This window comes from Schistocerca piceifrons, chromosome 2 (assembly GCF_021461385.2).
Source record: "Schistocerca piceifrons isolate TAMUIC-IGC-003096 chromosome 2, iqSchPice1.1, whole genome shotgun sequence".
Taxonomy (NCBI): Eukaryota; Metazoa; Arthropoda; class Insecta; order Orthoptera; family Acrididae; genus Schistocerca; species Schistocerca piceifrons.
This window is the reverse complement of record NC_060139.1, coordinates 467,979,681-467,994,982: the sequence shown is the minus strand read 5'-3', so window position 1 is coordinate 467,994,982 and position 15,302 is coordinate 467,979,681. Positions and strand designations below refer to the sequence as shown.

Genomic DNA, 15,302 nt, shown 5'->3' with positions numbered 1-15,302 from the left:
TAGAGTCCTTCACAGATGAACCACACTCTCACAATAAACCAAAGTGGAGCATTAATACCTTACATACTACAACCCTTATGTGCCTGTTCCATTTCATATCGCTATGCTACATAATGCCTAGATATTTAAACAACATAACTGTAATGCTGTATTCGAGCATTACACTTTTTTTGCCCTACTAATGTGTATTACATACATTTCTCTACATTAGAGCTAGCTGCAATTCATTACACCAACTAGAAACTTCACCTAAGTTGTCTTGTATCATCCTAAGGTCACTCAACGAAGACACCTTCCCATACACCACAGCATTGTCAACAAACAGCTGCAGATTGCTGCTCACCCTGTCTGCTGTATCATTTACATATACAGAGAATAATAGCACTCCTATCACACTTCCAGGGCACTCCTGATTATACCCCTCTCTCTGATGAATACTCACCATCATGGACAATGTACTGGGTTCTATTACTTAAGAAGTCTTCAAACCACTCATATATCTGGATAACTATTCTGTATGATATTCGTCATCTGATATGAGTAATGGTGCGGCAAGTATGCTGGACAGCAACACAAATGTAGTCTATGAATGCAAAGAATGTCACCTTAGCATATGCTACTCCATGATGTCATCATGATGTAATTTAGCCAAACAGGTTCCATACACTGAGCCTCACCAGTTTTATGACAGTCAGACTTAGTCCCTGGTGATGGTGATGGAGGCTGTTATGAAAAGCTTGGGATTTTATATAAATTTGATGTAGCAAGTTAACAAAACTTTTTATCCATGTGAGTAAAATGATTGTGTAAAACCGATAGCTCAGCATCTTGCAGAAATCTCTTCAGGGTCCTTGGGAGTCTTACACTTACATGTCAATTTATTTACTCCCTGAAGTATTTGTTGTTAATAACAGGTGTAATTTTACTATGTTCAGTGAAATGAACTTGCAAAATACTGAAAGCAAAAATAATGTCCACATAGACTATGCACCCCTGCCTATGATTCAAAATGGAATTTTACATTCTGATACAAAAGTCTTTAACTGGTTGCTGTTAGACAACAGACAGAAAACTGGAAATACAAAGTAAAAAAATGGTTCAAATGGCTCTAAGCACTATGGGGCTTAACTTCTGAGGTCATCAGTCCCCTAGACTTAGAACTACTTAAACCTAACTAACCTAAGGACATCACACACATCCATGCCCGAGGCAGGATTCAAACCTGTGACTGTAGAAGCAACGTGGGTCCGGACTGAAGTGCCTAGAACCGCTTGGCCACAGTGGCCGGCAATACAAAGCAAAAAAATTATTTTATTAGCCTCTTCTTCTATAATTATAACTAAACATAATGTTTCGACTCAAGGATACATCCACTGGTTAACACTAAGGTTTGTATTAAAGATAATTTTAACGTTACTGTTACATGTAAGGCTGACAGTACTCTTTGTAAAATTATGAAGTATTTTGTATGAAGTACAAGAGAAAAATTGCACTTCAATAAAAAACTATTTCTAGTTACAGAGCCATTAGTTGCTTCCTCTGAGAAGGGGATGTTTTGGAAGATTGAGAACCACCTGTGTACAACACTAGTGTGGCCCATTCATGAGTACTGCTGAAGTTTTTGAGATCCCCAACAGGTCAGATTAAACCAACACATCAAAGCAACTCAGAGGTGGGCTGCTAGATAGATTACCAGTAGGTTCAAACAACATACGAGTATTATGAAGATGCTTGGCAAACTCATATGAGACTCCCTGGAGGGAAGACAACATCCTTTTGTGGAACACTATTGAGAAAATTTAGAAGATACAAGAAATTAGGGCTCATATGGAGGCAAATACATGGCCTTTCTTTCCTCACTCTATTTGCGAGTGGAACACGAAAGGAAATGATTCATAGGGGCGGTACAAGGTCCCCCCACCATGCACCATTTGCTTGCTTGCGTAATACGTATATACCGAGTGATCAAAAAGTCAGTATAAATTAGAAAACTGAATAAATCACAGAATAATGTAGATAGAGAGGTACAAATTGACACACATGCTTTGAATGACATGGGGTTTTATTAGAACCAAAAAAACACAAAAGCTCAAAAAATGTCCGACAGATGGCGTGTAATTAGTATAACAAAGTAAGACAAAGCAAAGATGATGTTCTTTATAGGAATATGTCCACCATCATTCCTCAACAATAGCTTTAGTCGAGGAATAATGTTGTGAACAGCACAGTAAAGCATGTCCGGAGTTATGGTGAGGCATTGGCATCGGATGTTGTCTTTCAGCATCCCTAGGGATGTTGGTCGATCATGATACACTCGTGACTTCAGGTAACCCCAATGCCAATAATCGCACAGACTGAGGTCTGGGGACCTGGGAGGCCAAGCATAACGAAAGTGGCTGCTGAGCACACGATCATCACCAAACGACGCGCAAGAGATCTTTCACGCGTCTAGCAATATGGGGTGGAGCGCCATCCTGCATAAACATTGTATGTTCCAGCAGATGTTTTATCAGCCAGGCTGGGGATGATGCGATTCTGTAACATATCGGCATACCTCTCACTCGTCACAGTAGCAGTTACAAAACCAGAATCAACATTTCCTCGAAGAAAAGAGGCCCGATAACGGTAGATGTGGTAAATCCAACCCATACCCTGACTTTCTCGTCGTGCAATGGAGTTTCCACATCAGTTCTAGGATTTTTGGTGGCCCAAATTCTGCAGTTGTGGGCGTTGACAGACACTCGGAGTGTGAAATGAGATCGTCGGTCCGTAACACGTTACTTAACCAATCGTCATCTTCCGCCATCTTTTGAAACGCCCACACCGCAAATGCCCTCCACTTCACTAAATCGCCAGGTAACAGTTCATGATGCCGATGGATTTTGTACGCATAGCATCGGAGGGTACGCCTCAGTGCCAACCAAACTGTAGTGTATTGAATGTCAGTGCGACTGCACAAGCGCTGACTTCCCCATGCATAGACAAGCCCACTACAGTCTCCATTTCTTCCTGAACTGTCTCAGCAGCATTATGCCTTGTGCTCAGTCGGCCACTATGGGGTCTATCATCTAAACAACCCGTGGCTTCGAACTTCGAAATCATTGCCGCCACAACTGCATTTGTCAACGGACCTTAACCCATTCGAATCTCCTTCCTATGGCGATAGGATCATGACGCTGAACTAGCACATTTCCCATTCTGATAGTACAGCTTCACTAAAATCGCCTTTTCGGGTAACGTCGACATGCTGCGACTGCTGGCACATCTGATTCTCTCTCTTTTTTTTCTTTATTGTTATTTTTAAACCCGTACAAACAGGCAGGCTGTCGGCAGCATGTTACGCTGCTCTTCAGCCATAGAATAGACAAAGAAACAACAGAAAGAATACACATAAGTTACATAACGGTGGCTAATAAAACAGTACACACATAAAGACAAGCACGGAGCCATTCACACTTGACGATAATCCACACTACAAACTGTTGACACGACGCACAAACACTGAAGATGTCGATGGCACAGGTGAACGATGGAGTGCGACAGTGAACACTGAACACTAAACACGACGGCACACACGAGACACTGATGGCGATGATCTCTGGCGCGCGAATGTCCACGTAGCGTGTGCGAGTCCAGGGACCTGCCAAGAGGGGAAGAAGGGGAGGGGAGAAGAAGGGAGAACAAAGATGCCAATGGCTGAGGAGATGGGAGGAGGAGTAGAGGGACAGGGGAGGGGAAGCCCTGGGGAGGAGTGAGGAGAAATGGAGGAGGTAGGGAAGGAGGAGAGAAGGGAGGGTGGGTGCCCAAAGGAGTAAACACAGGAAGAGGGAGGGAGGATCAAAGTTGGTAGGAGGGGTAGATGGAGGGGAGGAGGGCATCATCATGGAGAGGGAGCTGGCGGAAGCCAACCTGGGAGAGGGTAAGGAGGGTCGAGAGATGGAGACTGGATGGGACATGGGTTCAAATGGCTCTGCGCACTATGGGACTTAACATCTATGGTCATCAGTCCCATAGAACTTAGAACTACTTAAACCTAACTAACCTAAGGACATCACACAACACCCAGCCATCACGAGGCAGAGAAAATCCCTGACCCCGCCGGGAATCGAACCCGGGAACCCGGGCGTGGGAAGCGAGAACGCTACCACACGACCACGAGATGCGGGCTGAGACGTGGGAATAAAGGCGCGGCAGTGGGCGGGGTGGGAGAGGATGGGGGAGACAAGCGGGTGAGGAGGATTGAGTTTTTGGGAGGTGTACAGGATTCGTATCCATTCAAGGAAAAGGAGGAGGTGGGGGAATGGAATGAGGTCATACAGGATCTGCATGGGGGAGGGGAGACGGATGCGATAGGCGAGGCGGAGAGCATGGCGTTCAAGGATCTGAACGGATTTGTAAAAGGTAGGGGGGCGGAGATCCAGGCAGGGTGGGCGTAACAGAGGATAGGGTGGATGAGAGATTTATAGGTGTGGAGTATGGTGGAGGGGTCCAGACCCCACGTACGGCCGGAAAGGAGCTTGAAAAGATGGAGTCGGGAGCGTGCCTTGGCTTGGATCGTCCAGAGATGGGGGTTCCAGGAGAGGCGATGGTCAAGGGTGACGCCAAGGTACTTAAGGGTGGGGGTGAGGGCGATAGGATGGCCATAGATGGTGAGATAGAAATCAAGTAGGCGGAAGGAAGGGCTGGCTTTGCCTACAATGATCGCCTGGGTTTTGGAGGGATTGACCTTGAGCAACCACTGGTTGCACCAAGCGGTGAATCTGTCAAGATGAGATTGAAGAAGGTGTTGAGAACGCTGCAGGGTGGGGGCGAGGGCAAGGAAGGCGGTGTCATCGGCAAACTGGAGAAGGTGAACGGGGGGTGACGGCGGCGGCATGTCTGCTGTATACAAAAGGTACAGAAGTGGGGAGAGGACGGAGCCTTGGGGCACACCGGCGGAGTGAAAAAAGGTGTAGGAATCCGTGTTATGGATGGTGATATAGGAAGGATGGTGGGAGAGAAAGGAGCCGATCAGACGGACGTAGTTAATGGGAAGGGCGAAGGTTTGAAGCTAGAAGAGGAAACCGGAATGCCATACACGGTCATAGGCATGTTCAATGTCCAGGGAGAGGAAGATTGCGGAGCGACGGGAATTTAGCTGTTCAGAAAAGAGATGAGTGAGGTGGAGGAGAAGGTCATCAGAAGAGCAGGACCGCCGAAAGCCACACTGGGTAACGGGAAGGAGGCGGTGCTGGCGGAGATGCTGGTGGATGTGTCGGGTGAGGTTGGATTCCAGGACCTTGCTGAAGACGGAGGTAAGGTTGATGGAACGGTAGGAGGAGATGGCAGACGACGGTTTACCACGTTTAAGGAACATCAGGATATGGGAAGTTTTCCACAGGTCCGGGTAGTAGCTGGTGGACAGGACTACATTGTAGAGCCTGGTCAGGTGGAGAGGAAAGAGACAGGAGCTTCACGAAGGTGGCGGTAAGTGACACGATTGTGACCAGGAGCGGTGTTGCGTTTTGTGCAGAGTGTAGCAATGAGATCCTGTGTAGTGATAGGGGCATTGAGTTCCGTGTGTGCAATGTTGTCCAAGTACTGGAAACTAGGTGCGAGGGGAGGGACAGAGGTGTCAGTTCGATTGCGGACATCCGGGAAGAGGGAGTAATCGAACTGGGGATCGTCGGGGATGGAGAAGACATCAGAAAGGTAGGACGCAAAGTGATTGGCCTTACTAAGGGTGTCAGGGAAGGGGTGATCATCATGGAGAAGAGGATAGTAGGGGGAGGGTTTAGTTCCGGTAAGGCGACGGAAGGCTGACCAAAACTTGGACGAGTTTATAGGTAGGGTAGCATTTAAATGGGTGCATGTCTGTCGCCAGTCCCGGCGTTTCTTAGCCGCGAGCTAGTTTCTGATGTGTCGCTGGAGTTGCCGGTGGCGTCGTAGTGTGTCCAGGTCACGCGTGTGGAGGAAGGCACGGTAGAGACGGTGGGATTCACAGAGGAGGAGGATGGCCTGTGGGCGTAAGGTAGGACGGTGAGGGTGGATGGCGACAGTAGGGACGTGGGCCTCCATGGCCTCAGACATGGAGAAAGGAGGTGGCATGAGTAACATTGTCAGGGTGGTGGTAGGTGAAGGGGTGGCCTTCGACCTGGATGGAGAGGGTATCCTGGTAGGCATTCCAATCAGCATGGGAATAGTCATGGACGTACTTTGGGGGAGGGTCATTACGAGGGTCGGGGTGGAGGCGACGACCGTCTGAAACGGTGAGGAGGACAGGGAGATGGTCGCTACCAATGCGGTCCAGGACATCCACCGCTAAGCAGCCAAGGAGGTTGAGGGAGGATGACATCAGGAGTGGAGTTGGATTCGGGGTGGGTGTGCTGGGGAATGGGGACGAGGTCGCCTTCGAGGGTGGAGAGGAACCAATGCCACCGCCGTAACTGGGTGGCGGAACGATTATGGATTATTAACTCCGGGTACATTTTAGTTGATGTTAGAACGATTATTAGTGTTTCATGTTATATGTTTGTAGGTTATGAGTCGCTATTAGAAATATTATCTTCGCAGCTGCAACAGAAAGTGCGCGGAACTTCGCCACAGCACTGTTTAAGTAAAATGTTAACAACGTGCGTTTTTAAGTATGAAGTAATATGTAAACTGAGTACTGTAGGTTAAATTCGAAGCTTAATTTCTTGTGCTGCTCATATAACAGAATAAAGTGTACAGCCTTGTAATACAACAAAAAATCTATGTAATGTGACAGATTCGTTTACTCCTGTGCTGTAAAAGATACTACTGGGGAAAGTGTGAGTATGCTAATCCAAGTTTTATGTGAGATTTGGAAACTGCTCAATTTCTCCAGCTACAGCATGTTTATAACATATGAAGACATGCAGATCGAAAAGGTTGACAGTGTTACATTTCTGGGACTACAACTCGATAATAAATTCAGTTGGGAACGGCATACCACATTTTTTCACTCTATTATTTCATAAGGGAGCATATTCTGTGGTAACTCATCAAACGTAGCAAAAGTTTTTCGCATGTAAAAGCGTGTAATAGAAATCGTTTGTGGTATAAATTCAAGAACATCATGTAGGAACCTGTTCAAGGAACTTTGTATTCTAACCACTGCTTCCTAGTATATTTATTCCTTAATGAAATTTGTTACAAGCATTTCCAACCAATACCTCAATACATAATATCAGTACTAGAAATAGGAACAGCAATCTACATAAAGACCTAAAATCACTTAACTTGGTCCAAAAGGGGTCCAATATTCAGGAACATGCATTTTCAATAAACTGCCAGCAAGTCATCAACCATTACAAACTTGGTTTCAGATAAAGCACGGTTTACAGTGTGTTTGAAAGACTTTATGATACAGAAGTGTCTGATTCCACCCATCGTCAATATGCCGGAAATGGCTATTTTAAGTGTGTCTATGACGTCACTACATACACATGGCAACAAACACGAAGATACATATAAATAAATCAATAACATCTCCCACCAATACCCACAACTAAAAGCACGAAAATTGGAATCGGACATTTCCCTTCACCAACATAGGTAAACCTCAGATGACGATACCAAAACATCAAATGTACAACTATGAAAATGGGAATCGGTCATTTCCAGTGACCTATATAGGTCCACCACAGCTACTGATGCCAAAAAACCAACACCTACAACTGCGAAAAATAAAACCACAATCCCAAAAGTCCACAAATCAATCATCCCTACATAAATTAAATCACATTCAATACTCGATAAATACACAAAACATCACAGCTAGAAAAAAAGAATTAATTACCACCAGCAAATTCCGGCACTGCAAACTAGATCGGCCAGCCCCCTCTCCCTCCTCCCCCCCCCCCCCCCCCCCACACACACACGCACAAAAACCAACTCATAAACACCGTGCCGTAATGACATTCACACACCACAACACCTTTTTACGTAGAAACAGACGGGTGGTATCGGACGCTTCCACTGACCCCTCCTTCTACTCTGTAGATGAATATCGTAACAGAGACTGATAGACCAGCTTAGGTAAAAATTCTGCTATATTTCAGTTTTGACAGCACTTGGTTGCAACAGTCAAGATCAGGTATTCTGTGTATGACAAATTTATTAAAAGTGCGTAACTGTGTTTTATTCTGACAGTGTATCAATTCTGTAAATATTAGCAGTTACTGTAATATATTCACATATTTTGACAATCTCCTGACAAATGATGAGGATAATAATTATTATATTCAACTGTATTATGTTATACTTCCTGACATCTTATTTGTCATTCGCGATGGCCAGCGGCTATTTCCGAAGGAGTACGTAAATATTTGTTCGCTCCAGTAACTATCCTCTCTGAAATATCACCGGGGTCTAAGACTGGAGTCACTGTGTCAGGAACACAGACACACAGTTATTCCATTACCAGCTTCCAGGTTACCTGTAATGGTAGCCCGATAACTGCCAGAGAGCGAGAACTGTGAGCCAATAACGATAACTGCCAGAGGAAAATACCGATCTCTGACAGTTATTTCCATAGTCACTCGAATTCCTTATTGTACCTCTCTTTATACAACCCGTCCAAGCTAAATTGACATATGAGGCAGTGGCTTAAGGGAACGACCGTACTTGTTAATGCCTGTACTGCAGCTCCTATCAGCCACTGCTCGGACATTAGCTTTATTTAATTGTTTGTGCTAAAAGTAACGAAGACGCACGATATAGTGCACAGTTCTTATCAACAGATGGCGTGCAGTCTCACAGTTATCCCCATGGCCTATAGAACACCTTCCAAATGGTCTACCCTCTGCTTAGTTCCTAGCCAGATCTCCGATGAGTTGACGGGAAAGCGTAGTATGATCTTCGGTCAACAGATGGCGCGAGGCACTGTTGACATTAGACAGTTATTGAAATAACTGCCTGTATCAGAGGAACGGTTATCGCAGTAACCGTTACTTCTCATTAACCGGTTATTTCTATCAGTTACGTTATTTTTTGCCACCTCTAGTTCACCGTCACACTCCATCGTTCACCAGTGCCATCAACATCTTCAGTGTTTGTGCGTCGAGTCAACAGTTTGTAGTGTGGATTGTCATCGAGTGTGAACGGCTTCATGTTTTTTATGTTCTTGTGTCTACTGTTTTTCCCCGCTGTTTTGTTCCACCTCATGTGTATTCTTTGTTTTATCATTGTACTATCTTTGGCTGAAGAGCGGCGTATTGTGCTGCCACCAGCCTACCTGTTATTCTTCTCTTCTGTAGTGGTCAATCCAAGGATTGGTTTGCAACAGCTACAATGGCAGCTTGTCTCCATTCTGTGCGTCTTTCAGCTTTTCTCTTAATTTCTTTATAGGTGTTACATCCCACATCTTTCACGATTTGATCCATGTACCTCAGTCGTGGTCTACCCCTTGGTCTTTTTCCCTCGACATATCCCTCTATGATTGTGTTCAGGAGTCTTTTATGTCTTAATAGATGGCCTGTAAATTGCACTCTTCTTTTAACAATGAAACTCCAGAAGCTTCTCTTCTCACCTGCTCTTTCCAGAACCACTTCATTTGTGACCTTGTCGATCCATTTTATTTTGAGCATGCGTCTATAGCACCACATTTCAAAAGAATTTAGCTTCTGCTGTTCCTCTGTCCCGAGAGTCCATGTTTCACATCCATAGCATGCCACACTCCACACATATGATTTCAAAAATCTTTTCCTGGTTTCAAGGCTGATGCTCTTAGATGTTAATATGTTTTTCTTCTTGTTAAAAGCAGCCTTTGCTTGAGCTATTCTACTTCTCACTTCTGCCTTGCTCCTTCCATCCCTGGTAATATTACTGCCCAGATAAGTAAATTTATGAACTTGTTCAAGCAGTTCATTGCCTACATGAACTTGGACTTTCACTTGATCTTCTTTGTCGCATGCCATTACTTTTGTTTTTGCTTTATTAATTCTCATATTATATTCTTCACCCATAGCTATCCATTCTATTCAGTAGGACTACAAGATCTTCTTCACTTTCAGCCAGGACAGCTATATCATCAGCATATCTTATCATATCTATTCGTTGGCCATGAATTACTACACCTGTCTGTGAATTTTCCCTTACTTTTTTCAGCGCCTCTTCAAGGTATACGTTAAAGATAACAGGGGATAGTGCGCAACCTTGCCGGACACCTTTCTGTATCTGCACCTCTTCTTATTTTGTCCGTCCACGGATAACTGCTGTCTCGTTTTTGTACAGGTTCCATATCATTTTTCTATCTTTATGGTCTATTCCTACTTTTTTGAGTATCTCAAACATCTTATCCCATTTAACATTATCAAAGGCTTTCTCTACATCTACGAAAGCTATGTATGTTTTCAGGTTCTTATCTAGTCGTTTCTCTATTATTAGTTTTAGAGCAAATATTGCTTCTCTGGTTCCTCTATCTTTCCAGAATCCAGACTGGTCTTCGGAGAGCGTAGCTTCGACTTTTTGTTCTATGCATTTTAGGATAATTGAGGTTAATATTTTAGACATGTGAGTAACTAGGCTGAGTGTCCTATAATTTTCACATCTTGTAGCATTTGCCTTCTTTGGAATGGGGACCATAATGTTTTTCTCAAAGTCTGTAGGAATTTTACCCTGCTTGTACATGTTGAAAACAAGATTATACAACTCCTGATTCAGTTTTTCTCCTCCAGATTTCAGAAGTTCGGCTGGGATATTGTCTATACCAGGCGATTTGTTGTTTTTCAATTTTTTCAGAGCTAGTTCAAACTCTACCTTTAATATAGGTTCACCTATGTTGTGTGCATCTACTTCTGCTTCTTCTTCCATGATGTTTTCAGACAGGTCTGGTCCGCTGTACAGTTTTCCCATATATTGTTTCCATCTTCTTGCAACTTCATCATCGTCATCCAACATATTGCCATTTTCATCCATCACAGCCCTACATTTGTTTCTTCTGTCTCCAAAGCAATGTCTCACACATTTATAGGCCTTGTCGTCCGCCCCAGTAGCTGAGTGGTCAGCGTGACGGATTGCCGTCCTCTGGGCCCGGGTTCGATTCCCGGCTGGGTCGGAGATTTTCTCCGCTCAGGGACTGGGTGTTGTGTTGTGTTCATCATCATTTCATCCCCATCCGGCGTGCGGGTCGCCCAATGTGGCGCCGAATGTAATAAGACCTGCGATATGGCGGCCGGACCTGCCCCGCGAGGGGCCTCCCGGCCAATGACGCCAAACGCTCATTTCCATTTTCCATAGGCCTTGTCGATATTTCCCTTGCTCATGTTGTCCTCAACTGAAATACAGAGATCATCAAGGTATTTTTCTCTTGCTTGTTTTGCCTCTCTGTTGATTCTGTTTTTCAGACTCTTGTATTTCTCTTGGTCTTCCTTCTTCACAGAATTTTTTAATTTCCTTCTTTCTTCCATAATATTTAGTAGGTCATTAGTGATCCATTCCTTCCTTTTCTCTGTCCTTTCTTTTCCTATTACTTCTTCTGCTGCTTCTAAAATACCAGTTTTTATTTTTTCCCAGCTGCTTTGGATGTCATTGTAGCCCTGTGTATTTGTTTTCTTGTCTGTTTCTAGTTGATAGTGCTTCAGTGTATTTTCGTTTTTCAGGTTTGTCAAATCCCATTTACATGTACTTCTTCTTTTAATGATCTTGAATTTTAGTTCAGTCGTCATCATAACTTTCCACATCACAGCCTGGATGTGATCTGCTGTCTTTAATTAGGTTTTTAAATCTTTGCTTCACTAATATGAAGTCAATTTGGTATCTGTTAATGTCACCAGGCATTTTCCAAGTATATCTTCTTCTTGGATGATGATTAAAGAAGGTATTTGTAATGCAAAGTTTATTTCTTTGGCAGAATTCTACAAGTTTATCCCCTCTTTCATTTCTTAATCCTAATCCAAAATTCCCTGCTACATCCTCTTCTTTACCTTCCCCAACAACGGCATTCATATCTCCCATGATGACAAGGTTTTCAGCTCCTTTTATTCTGCCAATTACTTCTTCAAGGTGGTCATACATCATGTCGATTTCATCATCCTCGTAGTTGGCATGTATACTTGGATTATGATTGTGTCTCTTGGTTTAGTTCCCAATCGGACATAAATTATCATCTGACTATGTTGAACAAATCCTTTTACTCTTAACCCCATCTCTTTATTGAGGATAATTCCCACTCCTGCAATCCCGGGACTGTCTTGTGCTGTTTCAGTGTGTATGATTCTGTAATCCCCTGACCAAAAGTCGCCAGCGTTTGGCCATTTCATTTCTGAGACTCCCAGTACATCAATATCCATTCGTTTCATTTCCATTTTCAAGTTTTCCAGTTTACCACATTTAAGAAGTGAGTTGACGTTCCATGTTGCTATCCTTCTTACATTAATGCTTTTGGATTTTGGTATCTCTTTAGTTGTCCCCGCCCGGAGATCCGAATGGGGGACTATTTTACCTCCGGAGAATTTAACCAAAGGGCTTTCCATCATAAGCTGTTGATACTTGGGATACCCGCCCGGGTCTTTAATGGAGTGGTTTCCCGTTACCTTCTCCATCCTATGCCTTTGGCCACCTTGTGGCTCCTTCGCCTTTAGGAGCAGTTTCCCACCCCAAGGGCAAGAGAGTGCCCTTCCTTCTAGCCGCTCATCCGCCCTCCTAGAAGGCCGTTGGCACTTGATAGAAGGTAATCTCCTTATCCCGGGAGATATTCGGCTCAGTAGAAGTATAGGTTGGAAATGGAAGACCCCTAGCCCTGGAAACCTAATAGCGTCAGGGTCGGAAAAGAACAAGAGTTGGCCGAGGGTGGCCAAATACGAAAGATAAAAGTGAGGAGCCTGGCATAAGTAAGTAGAAGCAATGTCAGTACTCAGCTCGGGACCCCGTGGTCGCCAGCCACGTACTCACTAGGTGTGAGTCCCTGAAGGGACCTGTTATTACACTGTTTTTTTTTTCTTTATTCTGATTTTAATACCTGTTATTATACTGGTATTTTTTTTCTTTATTCTGATTTTAATACCTGTTATTATACTGGTATTAAAATCAGAATAAAGAAAAAAAAAGAAAGGTGACTAGCGTCACATGAGGCATACGTCAATGATGTGGCACCGAGGCCAACGAGGAATACAGGCCCCGGCGCCTGAACGTGACGTCACACTCGGCATCTTGTTTTGCTAGTGGAAGCAACGTGTGTGAAAGAGCGTTGCTATTTGTTGCGTTTGTTTTTCGTACTACAAAAGTGGAGTTTAACTAAGTGCATCAACAGAATATGTGTGTATATGTGTGGTGGTGATGCATCCACAATTTGTTATATTTACGGTGTTGTGTGCAAAACATTGAGAATTGTAAGCAAGGTGTGTTAACCTCAAATGCATCTTCGTTTACTACTTTACAAGACTCTAACCGTCTCTGTGTGTTTATCCTGACGTGATTTCGAGATCTTACACCTCACTGTATTTTCGAGGTAATGTATTGAAATACGGTTTCATTTTATTTCTAGATCTGGAACTCTTGAAATGCCACCTCGATGTAGTGTGTTCGGTTGTCGGTCGAATTATAATTCCGAAACAGAGATAACGACTACATTTTCTTTGCCATCTGACGAGAGTCGACGTGCACTGTGGCTTCGAAATATCCCAACAGACGTAACCAAACTAAAACGGCCAAATATTTGTGTAAAACACTTCGATGAATCGTGTAATTCGAGTGGACATAATTATGGACAGAGGATAACTGAAAGAATTTCCCAGAATAATCCCAAAACTTACCGAAAATGCTGTTCCAACTATTTTTCCCAACACTCCCTCATACTGTTCTAAGTCAACTACAAAAGTGAGACGTCTTGCTGATGTGGAAGACGATAATCTTAAAAAAGCTATGCAAGACAGTATTGAGTCAAACAACTTACACCTACAACAAAATTCACTTTCGTGTCTCAATGACATTTCTGTATTTCTAGAAGGCCAGAAAATTTGCAGCAACAGGTGGTCTGTGATTAGAGATGATGGAAAATTGCATATCTGCCTCTTGGGATTAGACAGGGGAATACCTTGCGTTACTGCATTCATCACTGTTAATAGTGATTTGAGCTTTAGAGTAAATGTTAGTGAAGGAATTCATTTTGCAATTAATGTATCCATCAGTGATGTGAAGAAATTAATTTCCATAAACGTTTTAGAAAATGTAATGTCAATGGTTGAGAAAGGGGAAATTTTGCCTAGTGCTACAGATAAATTAAACTGTGCTGTCAATTGCTTGCAGACTATCCCAAATTATGATGAAAATGCACAACTGAAATTTATTGTCGAACAACTCCATGTATCACAAATCTCAAGAAACAACAGACCCTATGGCAACAACACCATGATAGTGGCATGCTGCTTGTATGTACATTCTGTCAGTGCATACAGTGCCTTGAGGAAATGTGATTTAATGCTTTTACCCCACCCACGAACCCTGCAGAAACTAATTTGTAATTACCAGTTAGTCACTTCATCTGTTCAAACAAGTCCTTATTTAGAAAACAGGGTGGAATATTTAGAAAAACATGAGTTGTTAGTGTCTCTGTTGTTAGATGAGATTTATGTGCAACCACAACTTTCATTTAAATCTGGCTCAATACATGGGAGTAGCTTTTCTCATCCTGAGACGTGTGCCAAAACAGCACAGGTTTTTATGGTCTCTTCTCTTTTGTCTAAATATGTTGATGTTGTATCAATTATACCAGTAGCTAATATGACAAGTGAGGAGCTGAAATCTTTGATCAGTAATGTTCTGTGCATGGTGGAAAGAGAGGGCTTCAAAGTTGTTAGTCTAATAGTAGATAACAACAGTGTAAACAGGAAGGCATATGAACTGTTCACCCCCAGTAGAATTCTCCAACCCAGTATTGAACACCCTCTAGATTCTTGCAGGAAACGTTTTTGTATGTTTGACACTGTACACATCCTGAAATGTATCAGGAACAATTGGCAGACAAAAAGAAGTGTTAGGCCTAATAAAGTGTTACAGTTTACTGACATGACTGATCATTCAGTAATATTGACAGCACAGTATAAGCATTTGGAGTTGATATATGAGAAGGAAAGAAACTCTAGTCAAATATGGCCACACACTATCAGCTAGAGTGCTGTATCCATCGTATATTCAGAAACAAAATATGAAATTAGCTTTGAAAATTTTCAATGATAATAACATAGCAGCTTTAAAACATGCAACAAAGGATATGCCTAATGTTACTGAGCACATAAATCAGACAGTGACTTTCCTTCAGGTGATTGTGAACTGGTGGAAGATTGTGAATGTTAGAAGTGTAT

The 15,302-nt window shown here is 43.1% G+C and overlaps 1 protein-coding gene across 2 annotated transcripts in view; it reads left to right on the top strand.

Annotated features, from left to right (window-relative positions):
* Positions 1-13,156: 13,156 nt before the first annotated feature.
* Positions 13,157-15,302, top strand: part of LOC124778033 (protein mono-ADP-ribosyltransferase PARP12-like) — a 38,881-nt gene continuing 36,735 nt past the window's right edge. Inside the window, exon 1 of one of the 2 annotated variants that reach the window (XR_007015827.1) lies at positions 13,157-13,340. The gene's annotated coding sequence lies outside the window, so the exon portion shown is untranslated. Of the gene's footprint in view, positions 13,451-15,302 lie in introns of both variants that reach the window. The other variant, XR_007015826.1, reaches the window with a different exon arrangement.